This window comes from Cnephaeus nilssonii (genome assembly GCF_951640355.1).
Source record: "Cnephaeus nilssonii genome assembly, chromosome: 5".
Taxonomy (NCBI): domain Eukaryota; kingdom Metazoa; phylum Chordata; class Mammalia; order Chiroptera; family Vespertilionidae; genus Cnephaeus; species Cnephaeus nilssonii.
In genome coordinates this window covers 67,528,637-67,547,907 of record NC_137076.1, presented here as the reverse complement: position 1 = coordinate 67,547,907, position 19,271 = coordinate 67,528,637, and the positions used below count along the sequence as shown (strand labels likewise).

Here is a 19,271-nt window from a genome sequence, read left to right as displayed (position 1 = left end):
AAATCCCAGTTCGAAAGCCTATTTCAGGACAGATAGCCAGCTGGAATATATTGGTGGTTTCTGTGTATGTAAGTTGGGGGGGGAAGAGGGGGCTTGAAACAGGGAGATGGAGTATCAGGGCCTCAACTTCCACATGTGTTTCACAAAACATAATTGGTTTATTCTGGAATAACATTTGCAAACTAATGTAAAATTGCCTGTAAGACAGAATAGGTCAGAGAAAGCAATTTCATTGTTCTTATTTTCATTGACATCTATAAAAGGTCAACATTTTTTAGGATTTCATCCCAACTTTGTTCTCATAACAGGTATTTTTCACTACTTTGAAAAATATGCCTTAAGACAATATTGCAATATTCCATCCATTGCAAAATTATTTCTATAAATAGAGTAATATCTGTCTCAACATATACATCAGATAAAACTAATTATATAAGTTTTTGAAATGTACACTTTAAAAAAACAATATTGTGGCCTTAATTTTTACTCTCCCTTTCGAGGAAACTGATCCATGCTATTTTTCCTTGGCTTGGTTTTTTGTTGTTGTTTCTTTACTATTTAAATTTTCTAATATCATAGCCATGCAGGACCACAACAAAGCTCGCTGAAGCCTTCAGATCACCTCCCGAGGAGGAGGCCTGGAGAGAGCGGGACTTCAGTTCTGGAAACTGGGCTGTGAAGCTGACATTAAGGAAGATAATGAGGAGTTTGATTTGAAACTTATGCTCCACATTGCTACAGGCAGCAGGAGCATGGGGAAGCCGTCTCTGAAAAGGGTTCCATACAAGTGACCAACGTATCTATCATAACCAACTGGGTTCAATTCCAAGGCAACATCTTTATGTACTGGGGTAGGGTCTAGCAATTGGGCTGTGAAGACAACTTCCAGGCAGAGGCAATACTCTGGGTCAAGTGAACAGGCAGTAGGGTTTTAATCTCAGGTGATCTCCCTTTGTTACTAACAAGCCTTTCACCATCACTTGGGGGATCTTGAGTAGGGAATCAGAGATCAGGCAAAGGACTTCCCAGGCAGGGTTTCAGAATCGAATAATTAAGTTCCAGTAATTAAGATCTTTATTTTCTTTGTTAAAAGGTTTCCTAACTGCCCAAGCTCACAGTGAGGACACTTTTACATTTGAAAAATGTGTTCCTTAGCAATACTCAACATGTATATATAATCTTGCAGTTTTCAAAGAACCTGCACATACATATCTTGCTCTTCACACCATACCTGAAACAGAGGTGTAGCAGATATTTTCGCACTCACCTTGTCAAAGGGGGACCGAGAACTGCATAGCAGCGGAGCCAGGACCCACTTGGGCCTTCCCTGCACTTTTCCAGGGTGCTGTACGTGGAGCCTTGACGGAAGCAGATGATGTCAAGCTCCTCCTTCCTGATCTTTTCCATATGTTTGTGAGAGAACGCGGATGGAAGCAACCCACTGTCTTGGCTGTGCACTGGCCCTTGTCATCACCCAGTTCCTTCTCCTAAACATCAGTGTTCTACTCGGAAGAAAATCGCCAATCCTATTGCCATTTCACTCCCACTAAACCCACTTGAACTTCAGGGAGAACTCAGTCCCCTGAATCCTCCCTTTGTCTTCCCCATTTAGCTCTCTCCACATCTTTATAATTAGCATCCTCATGTTCTATCATGTTTGTCCTCCTGCCACATTTACCCGACAAGGCCCTTGTCATAGATCAATCCAACTGTCTACCTCCAGGCGAGGTTTCAGAGAGACCCTGAGTTGATGTTATAAAGTTTTGTCTCTTTCTCTAATTAGGTCTCTGTAATGTGCTCTAAACTTTTACCACCATCCTAATGCCCTTACCTCACTTCAGCCCTGCTCATTTTCTCAGATGGATCTTCAAACACCCCATTCTCCAGAGATTTCATGGTCTTGCAGTGTGGGATCCCTTTCAGGGTTCCTGTTCAGGTCCGGTTTCTGGAAAAGGCCGCAATCAAAATGAAGAGACTGGAAAAGAGTTAATTTGGGTAAATGGGGGGCCAGGTGGGAGTCCACCTCTAGGGGGAGGACTGCTCTGGCCTAGCTAACCCTTTTATTGAGGTTATGAGATACACCCATATCCTTTAGGCAGGAAATTCCAATAATAGACAATCAGCAAAAATTTACATATGATTAACAGGTGAGAGATGCGTCTCAACTAAACAATGAGTGAATAGCTCCGACCATTCAGAGCGATTAAGGTTGACCAAAGCATTCCGGATTCCCTTTTCACATTTAACTACCAATGTCTCAACTAAACAATGAGTGAATAGCTCTGACCATTCAGAGCGATAAAGGTTGACCAGCCTTCCAGATTCCCTTTTCACACTTAACTATCAAGTGACTATGTTCCGTTTCCAGCATTGCAGCATCATTTTGGTCACTCAGTCTTGCTTTTCTTGCCCACCTTGGCCTTGAATCTCATGTCCTGCCATATTTCCTTAGTGATCCTTACACAATCTTCATTTCCACTCTACTCAACCTATCCTTTAATGCCAGCTACTTCCCAAAATTTAAAAAAACAAAACAAAACAAAACAAAAAAAAGCAAGTTTCTTCTAATGTAAAAAGAATTCTGGATATTTTACTCTCCCCCCCACCCCCCCCCCAAAAAAAACAAAAAACTCCACAAATAAGTTTCTTAAAAGAGCTATACTTTCCATCGCTACTTCCCCTCTTTTCATCTGTAGTCCATCTGTAGTCCATCCTCTGTAGTCCATCCACTTCACTTAAATCTCTACACTGTGATGCAGTAGACCACAAAGTAGTCAAATAGATAAAATGTGCCCTTCAAAACTTGTCTATTTCTGCTTCACTTTCTCAAGAACCAACTATAATGTGAAATGTGCCATTTTTAAAAGTTTTGTTATATGATTGATTCTTTGGGGGGGAGTCTTGGAAAAAAATTACTTCCAGGTTTAATTTGGTCATTATAAATGTATTATCAATTATTCTAATTACAAGTTATTATATTTTCAAGGAACAGTGAATGGAACAAAAAACACATGGATTAATAAAGCATTTCTATTGAAGATAGTTTGCATTTTATTAAAATTTCACAAAAATAAACTATGTATCATACCAGAGTTCACTTCATGGTTTGTGTTTTAACAAGAAAGTCAGCCTTTTGTGGGGATATAGAGGTTGTTGTTGTTGTTTTTCAATGCGCGTGTGGTTTTACTTATAAACCTAAAAAAAATAGCTCTTTATATTCAAGATTTTGGTAATTCTTCAACTCAAGTCCCCAGTGTATTGACTTTACATTGAATGGCTGTGAAGCAGTTCAATATTCAGATTTTACTCTTCCGTGCCCTGAATGCCTATGTCTCTTACTTGCTTGGAGTCTGAGTTCATTTAGACATGGTCTCGCTTCTATCAGGCTGGAGGCCAAAGACCTGAGATAATTGCATGACTGCTTCAGGAATGTTTTTATAGTTCCTCATCCAGTTTAAGATGGAGAAAAGGAGGGAATGTCGGAGGGCTCCATGGGGATATTATTGGTGTGTTCGGGCATGGCTTATTATGCGGGAATGGGGCATTTACATTTAATTATGGAGCAGTTGTTCGAATGTGGAAAATGTTTATTTGAATGTACACAGATTATGCAGTACTGCCCTTACCCTTAAATGCAAAACATGGCTTTCTCTCTCTGTGGTATTTTGGAATTTCACCCTGTTTTGAGGCAAAAACAATGTTTAACTGCCTTTATCCAGGCTCAGGAAAGCCTTTCCGGCGCCAGTTGCTTCCCAATAGGGAATCCCTTCACAGTAAATTGCATCACTTACTCTCATTGTGGTGATGGTGGGGTCTCAAAACCAAACCAAACCAGCCATGATGTGGGCTGTGAACACGGAAGGTGCAGAACCCAAGTGCTGCTAACTCCAAGAGTAAGTGGCTCTTCAAATTCACCAGGATACTACATAGGATCTATTTCTGGTTTCCAACCCACTGGGATACATGGAATACATGTTTCTATAATGAGAAGATGCTGAGGAGAAGGCAGATTTTTTTTAACAATCAAGGATCATAGGGGAGCTTATTTGTTTCTCTCTTCCTCGTGGACACAAGGTTATATTATTCTGAGGCTGATTATCCAATTGTGGACTCTACTAGCCACTGATTTCTCCTGATTTCCCCTCTGGCTCCCAGCCTTATAGACAACACATTGCTCATTAGCAACCCCACCCAAAGCTGAGCAGGAGAAATAAAATCTGCTGAAACACAGCCTGTTCTGCTCCTTGTTAGTAGTTCTCATTGAAGAGGATATGGAAACTGCTCATTAAACCGAGGCTTCTGGATTATGAGTAGATGTCAATTACCTATGTACCTCTCAATACCATGGATAATTGAGAGTTAGTCACACTGTTGCCGGAGGAGTGGGTGGGTAGAATTCCTCTGTCACTAGTGGGAGTGGGATTCTTGCCATATCTTCAGAAAAGGAATTTTCTAAGACTCGCACCAGAGAATGAATGATTTTTATTTGTATGGAATTATATTTCTTGGTTTGTAAAGTCCCGTGGTCTTTAAACCAGTCCTGGAAAATATGTAGCTGGGGCTCCAACAGAGCTGAAAGCAGAGACAATGACCAGAGTTTTCATTTATGGTGAAGCTGAGTCTGATGTAGCATTAGGCCAGATTTTGTAATCAGTCCATTGTGTGCCCCCGCCTCCCTGCAACAGGAGTCCCCAGAGAGCAAAAGGACCGAGAATGCAAGAGAGCAAGGGCCAAGAGAGAGAACTTGCTTTGTTCCTGAGTTAAGTATCTCATTGTGTGCCCTAGCAGTGGCCATGCCTATTCTGGCCACTGACTTGCTCTCAGGTGTGACTTATCAGTAAGTATCTTCCCACATCACCCAGATTTTACTGGGCATGTGTCTAAACTGCCCTTATCCAGTCCTTTTCCCCATCAATCTGTGAGGAACAGACTTGGAGCGTATTAAACTGTAGCTTTATGGCAAAGCTGTATAAATGGCATGCCTATATTATCTCACCTTCTCTTTACTCTTTTCCTAATAATAATAACCAGGTTATTAACAGTTATCAACACTACCAGACACTTAGACCACAATAATCTATTTCTTGTTTAGGTTCATCTCTGTTTTCTCCACATCCCTTAGACCAGTGGTCGGCAAACTCATTAGTCAACAGAGCCAAATATCAACAGTACAATGATTGAAATTTCTTTTGAGAGCCAAATTTTTTAAACTTAAACTTCTTCTAACATCACTTATTCAAAATAGACTCACCCAAGCCGTGGTATTTTGTGGAAGAGCCACACTCAAGGGGCCAAAGAGCCGCATGTGGCTCACGAGCCGCAGTTTGCTGACCATGGCCTTAGACTACAATACTATTTCCTAAATGTCTGGGATTTTTATTATCAAGCCTGAAACCTTCCTTGAAAGTATTTCAAAGGTGACAGTCATCTCCTTCAGCAACTGAAGTAGCAACAAAATACTAGACATATGGCCATGCATATTATACTTGCCGTGTGAGTAATAAAAAAATAAATAAAATCCTTGAGTCCTGCGTGAAAGGTAGATTCCAGGTGTCACTTACTTTCTTCACACACACACAAAACCCATTAGGTGATACAATCTGAGAAAGAGAAAAAAATTTAAGAAGCCTGTCAGATCTTTAGAATTTAATAGGCTTTAACTATTCTGAATTAGATGTGAATGTTTTGAGACCATTAAGTTGGATTATTTTTCTTCTTTGTTATATATGAGCTATATTGGATTTTAATTTTAAACATGACGAATTCAAAGTAAGTGAAATTAAACTGAAATCTTATCTGTGGACCAGGCTAGAGTTTTATATACACATATATTAGACCATTATGCTTCATCATGATGTTTTAATTAAGGAGAAAAAAAGGGATTTGAGAGGAATCTAGAGTGATATATAAATAGAGCAAAAGTTCAATTGAGAGAGAAAAAAGAAAATCGAAAGAAAAGATATTTCTATGAACATGAAAGGCATGGATCTAGAAATTTACTCTATTGTTAAAAGTCAACAGTAATGAGCTAACATTATAAAATTGCCATGAGTCAGATTCAGATGTAACCTCTGTTGTCATCCCAGATAACAGTGAAGGAAAGAAAAAATAATTTTATTAATTAAGGACTTCACAATATTCATTTAAAATATACTTTCACTGAATAGCACATAGTATTATTTAACATAAAACACAAAGTGGCAATGCCCTTGGTGCAAAAATAAAATAATAAATTTTTACAACCTACAGGATAAATGTGACTGACTATATAGAGAACTAAATGTAGCTGATCAATATCTTAGTTGCAGGCCGCCTATTAGGCATGTGTCATAAGGCTAGTCCAAACTGAGACATGCTTTAAGTGTAAAATACACCCCACATTTCAAATACTTAGTATGAAAAAAGAATGCAAACAATATCATCAATAATTTTTATGTTTATTGTAAGTTGAAGTTATTTTTTATATATTGAGTTAAATAAAACATTGTTAAAATTAATTTCATGTATTTGTTTTTAGTATTTTTAATGTAACTACCAGAAAATTTAAAATTATACATGTGGCTTGCATTATTGTTCTATTGGAAAGCCCTTGTACAGAGAGAACCAGGCAGAAGAATGTAGGTCCATCCTATGAGAGATACCTGGCATTGCCCAGTGACTGCAACAATTTTAGTTTTGAAGCTTATTGTTGCCTGCCATTCCTGGATCCTTGGTCAAATATACTTTCATTTATAAAAAATATTATAAAATTATAAATCAAAAATTTCTGATATATGCCCTAGTTCATAGTAGGAAAGAAAATCAGTTAAAGCCCTACCCACAATTAAAAGTGGAGAAACAGAATAAAGAACCTGCTCTGAATTAACCCCTTGGATTTAGGCAGTCAGTCATCAGTAAGTCAATATTTTAATGCCTAATTTTATACATATTATATAGTATAACAATAGTTCATATTGGTAGCTGAGGTTTAAATCAACTCTTTCTTAAACCATATTCCAAGGGTATTGGTAGCAATGAGTCAATCTGTTCTCTCAGCTGTACATCATATAGACTAAGAATGCACAGTGAACTCTTCCATGGGTTTTTACATGACGGTTTCTACTAAATTTGGCTTCCTTGCTGCGACACCCTAAATTAAACAAAATAAGATGATGAATTTTGTTTTCTGCATTAAATTAAAACTTCTAAATTAAGCTGTAATATAAAAAGAAAACTACAGGAAAAGCTGACTCTACCCAAAATACAGTATCAGAGAATCTGCCCAAAGTCTAGCTAGATGACATCCGAGGATGCAAATGGCTGGTTCCCAGGAATAGACCAATAGAAAGATTTTTATAATTTTGAATTAGTTGCCAACTTTTAAAAATCACAAAAATTTACATTAAAATCATGCTTCTCATTTGTCTAGGAAAGCAGAATCAGAAGGATTGCTATCAACTGACATACACACCCTTTGGCTCATTTGAGATCCCACTACTTCCCACTGACTCCCGCTTCATTTTTCTTACCTCACTGTTCCCTATGTGCATTTGACTTTGCAATCCTTGAGCTAGGAAAATTTTGGTGAGTGCATAATAACTATTTATGTCAACATTATAGGATGATCAGCTTTACCCAGGACACATGGATACATAAACTCACGCCAGTCCTTCAACACAAATAATCACACATTCACTGGTGTGCGCGTACACACACACACACACACACACACACACACACACACACACACAATGAAGGTACATTTTCTTAAGTGGCTGGTTCGTAGAAGCACCATTGAAACAAAGATTTGAGTACAAGTTATATAGTTGAGTTATATAAATGATCCCAGCAAACAACAGTAGTAAGTCAGTAAGACAGAGAGAGACATTAATATAAAGTGTGTTGATGTGCAGGATAACACCCTTCATCCAAAAGGCTCCGGGTCTAAAATACGGGTCAAGTTAAGAATGTGAGTGAAGGACTGAATTTTTCCTATTGCAGTAGTTAACATTATTCCTGTGCTACCCCATAGTTTGTCAATCTGCCTGTTTGCCTGTTTTATTATACAGGTTAGCAGTGCCCTTGCTGGCTGTCCATGTACCTCACTCCTAGGAACAGTATGGCATACTAGCTATTTCCACAGATCCCTAATGGTCAAGGTCTCCTGGTCGCTACCCTAGCCTTCTTGCCAACCGGTCCATCATGGTATTTATGCCCACCTTGCCTCTGACAGTTAAGTGTCAGCACCTGGCTTTGCCATTCTGGAATCCAATCACCTTCACTACTATTAGAGTGCTCAGTCCCACAGCAGTATCTCTTATCAACCCTGGTCTACAGAGGACAACTGCACTGGTGCCCCACCTTCCCCCACTAACATTCCTCTTCATTGAGAGATTTCCCAGAGAAAACTCCAGTCAAAAGAAGTTTCACCTAAATTCTTACCCCTCTTCCTCCTGTGCCCAATTTAAAAATCACTTCTATGGAAAACCATACTTCAGACTGATAATAATTTTAGTTAATTATGCAATATATTGATAGATAGATATATTCATCATAAAAATTTTAAACATAAATAAACAGGTACCATAACTATTAAGCACTTTGTATCTACCAGGCACTGAATGCTGAATTGGGATCATGCCATTTAATCCTCACTATAACCACTGCAATAGACAATATTTTTATCTCCATTTTAGTGACAAGAAAACTGAGCCTTAACAGATTGGGATTGGGATTTAGTGGTTGGGAAACTGAGTTTCATAGTTTGAACAAATATTTGTTGAAAGGGGTGAAATGTGGAAGGGAGGAGATGGATAACATGGGAAGAGAAGGCAGGAAGGGTTCTGGGGAGGGGTGTGGATCCACTCCATTCTCCACTCTGGAAAAGCTCTAGTGCAGCTTCCAAATCAAGAGCTGCTGTGTATCCCCTCTCACCACCTCGACCTCAAGCTCTGCCTGTGATACGAGAAAAACACGTGCACATTTCACACTCGTAACCAAGTCCAATTGAGTGGGTAAGCATCAGATGGTTCTGTGAAAGAGACCAGAGCCATCGCTGCCTTTGCTCTCTCTCAGCTTAGACAATGCACCTTCAGGCCTTACCTCTGAGCCCCACGTCCCTGACTCTCAGACTAAACATGCTGATTGCCAATGAAAACAAACATCTTTACTGACAACCAAGTTCTGCCTGGATGATTTGCGTTTTAAATAGAAAACTACAAAGCATGCTCTGTCCCTAAAGGAATTTGCTCCTATTCTGCTGTTTCTTCATGCCGAGGAGAGAATCTGATGATATGTGAAATAGCTAGTTGTGCTCTGGCTCAAGTATATCACAGGGGTAACTGCATGGATAAATTTAGGGAAAAAGAAAAATCTTGAAATGAGAATAAGAATCAAAAGTTAAAATCCTGTTTCAACTCTACACTGATCAGTCTTTCAAAAAAAAAAAAAACACAAAAACTGCTAGAGAACAAGCATGCTGTCACTCTCTAGACATGTGGCTCTGAAATTACTAACAGATACCGAATTCCAGGCTTGATCTCATTTCTTGTCTGGCTTTGCTTTTAAGTCTATACATTGATGCTGAGGATTCAAGCTGCTTCCCCAACTCATAACAAGTCCTTTTCAGAGATGGGTTCCCCATGCTCCTGCTGCCTGTATCAATGAGGAGCATAAGTTTCAAATCAAACTTCAAAAGAATAATTTTCTTGGGACATTATCCTGTAATGGGTTTCTAATACAGTCTTCATTGGGGGTTTAATATCTCTATAGAAAGTGATCTAGTGAGAGAAAATGTAGAGTCCTGGAGAAAAGAGGCCAACGGAGCCTAAATTGGAGCTAGATTTGGCATTTCCCCCATGCTGGGTTGGGGCTGGGAGGCGGGGAAGGACAGCTGAATCCTGGTGGTGTTACTATACAGATGGGTCTGATTCCAAAGGCAGAAGTTTAATCTTACTCACCTTTGGAAAACTGAGCTTTAGACTTAGGTTCCCTGGCGTATGAGGCCATGACCCCGTTCAGTCTGATCCCACATGGTGCATGCAACATGATCCCCATGTAAATACTTCAAAAACCACAATTGATTGGAATTCTCAAGGAAGGAGATGTTCTAGGTCATTGGATTTTTCTGGTCAAGTTACAATTACATAGAAAAATCCTTTCTATTTCAACCCTCAGGATCAAAAATGTTTATAAAGGCATTTGTCTATTTTCCTGATTTATTAACTGCAGCACAGGAAATATAATTCCATCTCTATTTGATGATCAGATACTTATGGTCCCTAAGGTCATACTTTGGGGATCAGTTAGTTTGGTGCTACTAAGAACTAGAAGCAGGTAGGGAACTAAGATGACAACATAGGTAAATGCCTGTACTCGCCGCCTCCCACAACCACATCAAAATTACAACTAAACTACAGAACAACCACCATCCAGAACTGCTGGAAAGCTGGCTGAATGGAAGTCCTACAACTAGAAAAGTCAGGAAGAAAGCACACTGAGACTGGTAGGAGGTAAGGAGGTGCAGAACGGGCTGGTCCGGCACCCACCTGTGCCGCTTTTTTAATAAGGAGAGAGATCTTCTCTGTGGAGGCCACCCTTGAGGAGCAAGGAGTCCCAGCCCCACACCAGAAGCCCAGCTCAGGGTCCCAGAGCTGGGAAAAGAAGTCCCCATAACTACAGGCTGGGAAAACCAGTGCAGACGGGGGCTCAGTGACACAGGGGCTGCTGGAGACCCAGCTGTTCCTCTTAAAAGGCCGGCACCACGAACTGAACTTACCAAGTCCCACTTCCTCTGAGCTCCAGCACCAGGGCGAGGCTCTGAGGGACAAATTTGTCTGGCATTGGGACAAGAACTTGGGGGCAGCTTTCTCCCAGATGGAGGTGCTCGCAGGGATCATTGTTCCTGTGCTGAGACCTCCCTGGTCACAGGGCTGACTGGCAGCCATTTCTGTTTGCTCCGCCCTGGTGATTCCCTAAGACCCCACCTCATCTAATTTACAGCTACACCCAAACTGCCTGTAGCAGCTTTTGCACATGAATGGCCTGTCACTGCTCAAGCTAAATTCTCTCAAATAAGCTGCAGCTGGGTCAGGGAGCCCCAAACCTATAATAAAAGGCCCAAGACCTGGCATCAGAACCATCACTAGCATGCCTTGCTTCATGTCTGGGCACTTCCAAACCCAATACAAAGAGGAGGAATCTGAAGATCTCTCTGTAGCTCCTGCTGGGTGGCCCCAGGCAGTGGCTGACTTTGCACCTCCTGGGAGACCCAAGAGCCAGTGTACCCAGTGATCAGTGTCAGACCATACCAGATTACAACTCTACACATCCATAAGTGACACATTCAAAGGGCAGACTTAGTGAGCACCAAAGCAAGTCCTGTTCCATAGGGGTGTCTCCTGCATAGCAGCTCTCCCACTGTAGTCGCAGTTGGTCCTCACAGCCAATTGACCTGGAGGTCAATTTCTCCCAGTGACACAAACAGCAATCAAGTCTCAACTACAACAAGACTGTGCTCAGGTGACTGGGGAGGCTGAGCCACTAGGATACCTACACAAAGCCTCTCTACCAACTCAAGGTGATATAATAGCTCTACCTAATACATAGAAACAAACACAGGGAAGCAGTCAAAATGCGGAGACAAAGAAACATGTCATATAGAGTTCAAAACCACAGTTATAAGGTTACTCAAGAATCTTCTGGAAACCTCCAAGGGACTTAGTGAGACTTTCAAGGATCTTAGTGATAATGCCAAACACCTGGAAAAGGACCAGTCAGAAATTAAACATACACTGACTGAAATAAAGAATGATATACAGGGATTCAACAGTAGAGTAGAGGATTCTGAGAATCAAATCAATGATTTGAAATATGAGGGAGCAAACAACACCCAACTAGAAGAACAAAAATAAAAAAGAATCCAAAAATATGAAGATAGTATAAGGAGCCTCTGGGACAACTTCAAGCGTACCAACCATTTGCATCATGGGGGTGCCAGAAGAAGAGACAGAGTAAGATATTGAAAACCTATTTGAAGAAATAATGACATAAAACTTCCCCCACCTGGTGAAAGAAAAAGATTTACAAGTCTAGGAAGCACAGAGAGTCCCAATCAAGAGGAACCCAACAAGGACCACACCAATACACATCATAATTAAAATGCCAAGGGCTAAACACAAAGAGAGAATCTTAAAGACAGTAAGAGAAAAGCAGTTAGTTACCTACAAGGGAATGCCCATACAACTGTCAGCTGATTTCTCAACAGAAACTTTGCAGGCCAGAAGGTAGTGTCAAGAAATATTCAAAGTGATGAATAGCAAGGACCTACAACCAAGATTACGCTACCCAGCAAAGTTATCATTTAGAATTGAAGGTCAGATAAAGAGCTTCACAGACAAGAAAAAGCTAAAGGAGTTAATCACCACCAAACCAGTAGTATATGAAATGTTGAAGGGTATTCTTAAAGAAGAGGAGGAAGAATAAAAAGATAAAGATAAAAAAATATTAACAAAAAAATGGCAACAAATACATACCTATCAGCAATTGAATCTTAAAACCAAAATAAATGAATAAGAAATGAATAGAGCCGAAACCGGTTTGGCTCAGTGGATAGAGCGTCGGCCTGCGGACTCAAGGGTCCCAGGTTTGATTCTGGTCAAGGGCATGTACCTTGGTTGTGGGCACATCCCCAGTAGGGGGTGTGCAGGAGGCAGCTGATCGATGTTTCTCTCTCATTGATGTTTCTAACTCTATCCCTCTCTCTTCCTCTCTGTAAAAAAATCAATAAAATATATTTTAAAAAAATGAATAGAATAAATTGGTGAATAAAATAAAAGGCATGGAAATGGAACAGATTGATGATTCTCAGACAGAAGGGGGGTAGGGGGGCAGGAAGAGATTAAACAAAAATCTTATATGCATATATGCATTACTATGGACATAAACAATAGGGTGGCAAAGGCCTAAGGCAGGGCAGGAACGGGGGGGGGGGGGGAGGGGGGTAATGGGGGGAGAAAGAGGGACATCTGTAATAATCTCAACGATAAATATTTTAAAAATAAATAAAAAATAAAACTTTTTAAAAAAAGAAATAGAGGCAGAGCTTCCCTGACATCAGGTTACAGTTTATGAGGCTTTCATATAAAGTCATCATCAATAGGCATTTATTGTCCTTTCACCTATTTATTAAATTACAGGGTTAAAAAAAATCTAATAATGGGTGATTCTGATTATTTAAGAATTTGAATGTTTATATTCTCTTGCATAGCCTTTCCTGGGGGGAAAAGTCTCCCATTTTGACCTGAGAAAGAGCCCATTTCTAACTAGCCCCATGGTTCACATAGATATCACAAAACCTATTAAAAAATAAAGTGAAATAATATAAATTCAAATGAAAGCAACCTAAACTTACACTTTCAGACCTAAGTTGCTGTTGTTTTGGTAAAATGAGACTGCTATGATACAGTGGGAGTACTGTTTAAATTCAAAAGCCTTCAAAGGTTATTTCTGCTTCAGTTCAAAAGGAAAAGACCTCTCAGTAATCTCAGGAGAAAGTTTTTGTACTCAAATCCTCCTGAGTGGCGTAGCTCTGGAGTAATGACAGATAAATCAGCCAAAGTCACGCGCACTAAGACCAAGAATGAGCAGCAAGACTAACCACAGCAATGGGGACTTCAAGTGCCAGCAGGCGCAGAAAAATCTTAGCCAGCAGTTTCTTATGCCCCTGTTCTCCAAAGGTTGTGTTTTTCCTGGCAAGAGAGGAGGCGGGAGGTGCATTTCCTAACTTGACAACGGTCTCGTGCTTTCTGAGTAAGAAGAGCACTAATGAACACACAGCACCCCTCTCCTTTCCATCAGCTTCTTGTTTGCCAGCATCCCAGCGTTTATGGCTTCTCATGTTTGCAACAAATACCCTCACCATGACCAGTTCTAACTTGACCTATCCCTCACTGATGGCCATCCAGAGTTCGATGCCAGGCAGCAAGGCCTGGGGTGGAGTGGAGGGATGGAAAACTGCCCAGGGAAGGAAGGAGAGGAGATGAAGGGCACACACAATGGATCCATGTCAACAGTACTAAACCTAAGCTCATCTGCCTGCCTATTTTTAGTAAAACTTTGCCAAGTACAAGACCAAAAATAAAAAAATAAAAAATGTGTTTCCATTTGATTCTGCCCATATACTACCCACAATGAAGTCTTTAAGTAATACCTGCCTATTTGTCTGGATGATACAAGAGTATGCATGTAACATTCTACCACTTAAGAGTAAGATGAACAGTAGTCCTGGCCAGCTAGCTCAGGTGGTCGGAGTGGCATCCCAACATGTCAAGGTTGCGGGTTCGATCTCCAGTCAGGGCCCATACAAGAATCAACCAATGAGTGCATAAAGAAGTGGAAAAACAAATCAATGTCTCTCTATTTCACACACGCCTTCCTCTCTCTCAAAAAAAATTATTTTTTAAGAGTAAGATGAATAGTAAGAAAATTTTATTTTTTACTTAAGGCTCAAATCTGTTTCAGTGTGAACCCACCAAGACCTAAACTTTCAGCAGGTCAACAAAATGATCCTTGTATCCCAAGCTGGATCTCTCTTTTATTTCCAGCTCTCCTGCAAGGAGTCCAGTACTTCGGACTTTATCAACAGAACCTTGGAAGGACAAGGAACAAGGAGATGCAGCCAAGAGAGGAATGTAGGGCTTCAGACACATTGTGTATACAACAGTGCTGCTTAAACGACTAAGATTTCCATTCCATTGATCCTAATTTATTTCAGATTGCTCAATGGGGCTGCTAATCAAAGCCAGCAAATACACACCAAGACAAGCCAAAGGGGGAAATGACCTCCCTTTACCCATGTCAGCTGTCAAGAGGGTGGTAAATAGTCAGAATGAATAAACACATCATTGCTGATGCTTTAATTCTATAATTAGAAAAATATTCAGTTAAAATACCAGACCCAAATTTGTAGAGTATTTGTGAAGTACAGTCCAAAAATCAGTTTCAGATATTAATAGTCAGATCCCTGTGTTAAGTGAAACACTGCTTTTGACCCATTTTTTTAATATTTGCTTAGTCAGAAGGGTTAAATGAAGGGTCTGGAAGAGTAGAAGACTTCTTAGGAATAAAGAATAGCTATTTTTTAACAATAGGCTCGAAATACAAAGATGAGCACAAAATCAGTACACCTGAAAAGAGAAGATTGATACTTTTTCAAGCTGTTATAAACTTTAAGTTTTCAATTTAACTGTAGGTTTAAACTACACACAAAGAACAACAAATCCACACTTCTGTCCTAATTTGTGAAAAAATCAGAATAGTTGAGGCTAAAGAAAAGAACCTTTTTTATTAACAACCTGGATATATTTTAAACACAGTCCTAAATGAAATTTTTAAGTGTAATAAGTAGAACAAGGTCTATAGCAGAATATCATTTATGTAATTGTAAAATGCATGTACACAAAACAACAATAAGCACTTAGTAAGAGTGTATACCAAAATCAAAGAACACAGTGAATGCATTAGAATAACTATCTGTGAGAGTGAGCGAGGCAGTAAGAGTGGAGAATGGAAATAGAGAGATAACACATTAAAAAACAAAAACAAAAAAAAAATAACAAACAAAACACAGAGACCCAGAGGTATGAAATGGTTGCAAGCGGAGCGTTCCTGTGATCTTCCTAGGTCTCAGGCTCTCACCGCTGCGGTAGCCCGCTCCTCTGTGAAGCCTCGGCCGGCTTCTCCTCCTTCACTTCGCCTCCAGCTGCTCGTTGCGACTCTGCCACCACGTGCGAAGAGCACCTGGTCCAGGGCTCCATCCTGAAAAAGGTGCTGGAGGCGCTTGAGAACCTCATCAGTGAGGCCTGTTGGGACATGAGCTCGAGCAGCGTGAACCTGCAGAGCAGGGACTCGGCCCACGTCTCTTTGGTGCAGCTCACTCTGCGGTCTGAGGGTTTCGACACGTACCGCTGGGACCGCAGCCTGGCCATGGGTGTGAAGCTCACCAGCATGTCCAAGATACTAACATGTGCTGGCAACGAAGACATCATTACCCCAAGGGCTGAAGATCATGCGGACACCTTGGCGCTAGTACTTGAAGCTCCAAACCAAGAAAAGGTTTCAGACTATGAAATGAAGTTAATGGATTTGGATGTTGAACGACTTGGAATTCCAGAACAGGGGTATAGCTGTGTAGGAAAGATGCCTTCTGGTGAATTTGCGGTACATGCCGAGATCTCAGTCATATTGGAGATGCTGTTGTCATTTCCTGTGCAAAACATGGAGTGAATTTCTCTGCCAGTGGGGAACTTGGAAATGGAAATATTAAGTTGTCACAAACAAGTAATATTGGTAAAGAAGAGGAAGCTGTTGCCAGAGATGAATGAGCCAGTTCAGTTAACGTTTGTACTGAAATATCTGAACTTCTTTACGAAAGCTACTCCACTCTCCCCTCTATAGTAACACTCAGTATGTCTGCAGATGTACCCCTTGTTGTAGAGTATAAAATTGCTGATATGGGACATTTAAAGTACTATCTGGCTCCCAAGATCGAGGATGAAGGCAGTTTTAAAATCCAAGAAAACAAAACTATAAGCTCTTTGAGAACTGCGTTTGAGATTTCCACATGCTTTTTAAAGTCTCTTTTGTCACCAAATTTGTACCTGGGTACATATGTAGATAATGTTTTCTGTAAATAACCTATTTTCCATTCTCTACAATTTAAAGCATAGTCTCAAGTCAAATCTGGTCTTATTAACCTAGAACTTCTGCCTTATCTAGAAATAGTTTTTAGAGTTTTTATAACAAAGGGTTTTGACTACTAATGCAGTTTTAATAATTGTGGGGTTTTTTCAATTTAAATAGAAGTGGTTTGAATTTCAGATATTAAAAAAACAAAAACCTTGCATGGATCAATGATGGCACTGTGCTATGAGCTAGAAAATCTAATTATATCAGCTTTATGTACCAGAGTCCAAAAATTATAGTCATAATCAATAAAGCTTATATGTAAATATAAGAAAAAAGTTAAGAAAAAAACAAAGGGAAGAAAAAAAAAACAGAGATGCTAAGATAGTTCAACATCAAATGTAATTATTACAGGCCAATGATTACTATGCCTGTGGTTCAAGACCCTAAAAAATTTGTTGGGAAAACAATCAAAGATAAATGCTACTTAAAATGTGCTATTTCTTCTTCATTTCTCTCATTGATTTTAATCCCAAAGAGAGACTAAAACCAAATTGAGCTTTGATCTCCCCTTGTACAAGACCATTCCTAGGTATATGTGAAAAGAAGGGTATAGATTTGAAATACAATGAACATCAAAACTTGGTGATGAATTAGATATGAAGTAAAGTGTGAGGTCAAGGAATATACACAGGTGACCTAGGGAAGTGGGTGGATAAGAACTGAGAAAATGAGCCTTGGTGGGAGAGGGGGTGATGGTGATTAAATATTTCTATATTCAGTGCATTCGTGATTTTTATAAGGCCATTTCTCCAATACCTGCCAGTGACTTAAGGTCAAAGGTCAAGCCTGGTAAAGTATTTCTATAATGACTCAAAGAGTTCCCTGATGATTTGGTTTAAACCAGAGACAAAAAGCAGGATTTTTTTAAAAATCCTTTCTGAATAGTATTTCTCACAACTAAGGTTTTGATGAGCACAGAGTGGCAGAGAATTGGAGGCCACATTCTTAAAAGTCATCCATCCATGTTACACAATCATCTCAAAACCAGAGGCTTCGCAGTTGTCCACATGGTATTTTTCCAAAAATGCACCAATCTGAGTCCTACCCACACTCTTAACAGTGTGATGCCCATACTCCTTCACCTGGAAGTGAGGTCCCCGCTCCCTCGCTTTGAACCTGGTGACCTTTGTAACTACTTCAACCAATAGATTATGTTGAAAAAGACACCGACTTCCCAGGCTTGGTCATGAAAGGTGAAGTGGTCTCCACCTGCCTTTTCTCTCTCCTGGGATACATCACTTGGGAGATCAGAGCTAACATTCAAGAAGTCTGCCTATCCTGAAGCTGGCATATGGGGAAAGCCACAAGAAGAGACTACGCAGACAGAGGGACATCCAAGGGACCCTACGATTCCAGGCCCAGACTTTGAGAGCCCTCATCCTCACCACCTGACAGTGACTGAAGGAGCCTTCAAGTGATCCTTGGCCCCAGCCACAATCTTAGCACAACAGTGTGGTAGACCCAAGCCAACACTGCCTGGCTCGGCCCCTCCTGAGTTTCTGACCACAGACACTGCCATCTCAGATTTTTATTTTAAAATCATTTTTGTTGTTTTAAGCCTCTAAAGTTGGGAGTGAATTTTATGCAGAAATAGATAACTGATGGAGCAGTCTTTCATGATAACGGATACAGCACCCTACATGGATGGTCATCCCACCTTCATGCAGAGAGAGAATCCGAGATGATGCTTAAGATTCTCATTTATTTGTTTTTGTTAATATTCACTTAGTACTTCCTCTATACTAGGCACTATTTTTCCCAACCCATGGAAACATTTATTATTTTATGGATATTTTACATTGGAGGAAACTAAAGCACATTTAAGTTAACTGCCAAAATTCAACAAAACTACCCACAGAGGGGGCATCTTCCAGGGGTAGGATCTGACTCCAGGCCTATGCTTTAACATCATGCTCATTTGCTTTGGTCACTTTTCATGACTGAGTTCAGTTATAAACTTTTAGGGGTGAGGACAAAACTGAAATGAAACTATAAAAAGACAAACTTGGCTAAATAAGCCTACTGAAAATTGTTGCCCTAATAATACTGCTTTGCATTTTGTGTACCCAAGCAAAGTAATGTTCTAATACTGTAGAATAATCTATTACAGACCAATAATCTAATTAGTGAGTGCAAAACATGAATGTACAATGAATCTAAGCAGATTAATATACACATCAGAACAATTGCATTGACTCAAAGCAAAGATTGTTCAGGCCATGAAGAGGCATATGCACAAAAGGGGATCAGGAGCCACAGGACAATTGTGTTCTATCTCATTTTAACACACGGTAACAAATACTGAGTGCTCAAGAAATGCTGATATTGGCACAGAGAATGTTACTCTACCTAACGCAAAGAGGATGGAAGAAGAATCAACAACAAAAAAATGTCATTTCTGTCTCATCCACAGAAAGCACTGTGTTTAAATCCACCGATTGAGAATGAAAGTGCTGGCAGGAATTCAACATAGCTCTTTAGGTCTCCAGAGGCATCATTACAGTGTGTTTTCTTTCTTAAAAGTCACACTTAAACACTTGCTCTCC

At 40.0% G+C, this 19,271-nt stretch overlaps 1 pseudogene across 1 annotated transcript in view; it reads left to right on the top strand.

The window, feature by feature from the left end:
- The window catches only part of LOC307099062 (proliferating cell nuclear antigen-like), a 51,170-nt pseudogene extending 34,497 nt beyond the window's left edge, over nucleotides 1–16,673 (top strand). The window contains exon 2 of the transcript in view: nucleotides 15,661–16,673. The product of the transcript in view is annotated as a proliferating cell nuclear antigen-like (transcript). The remainder of the gene's footprint in view (nucleotides 1–15,660) is intronic.
- Nucleotides 16,674–19,271: the final 2,598 nt, after the last annotated feature.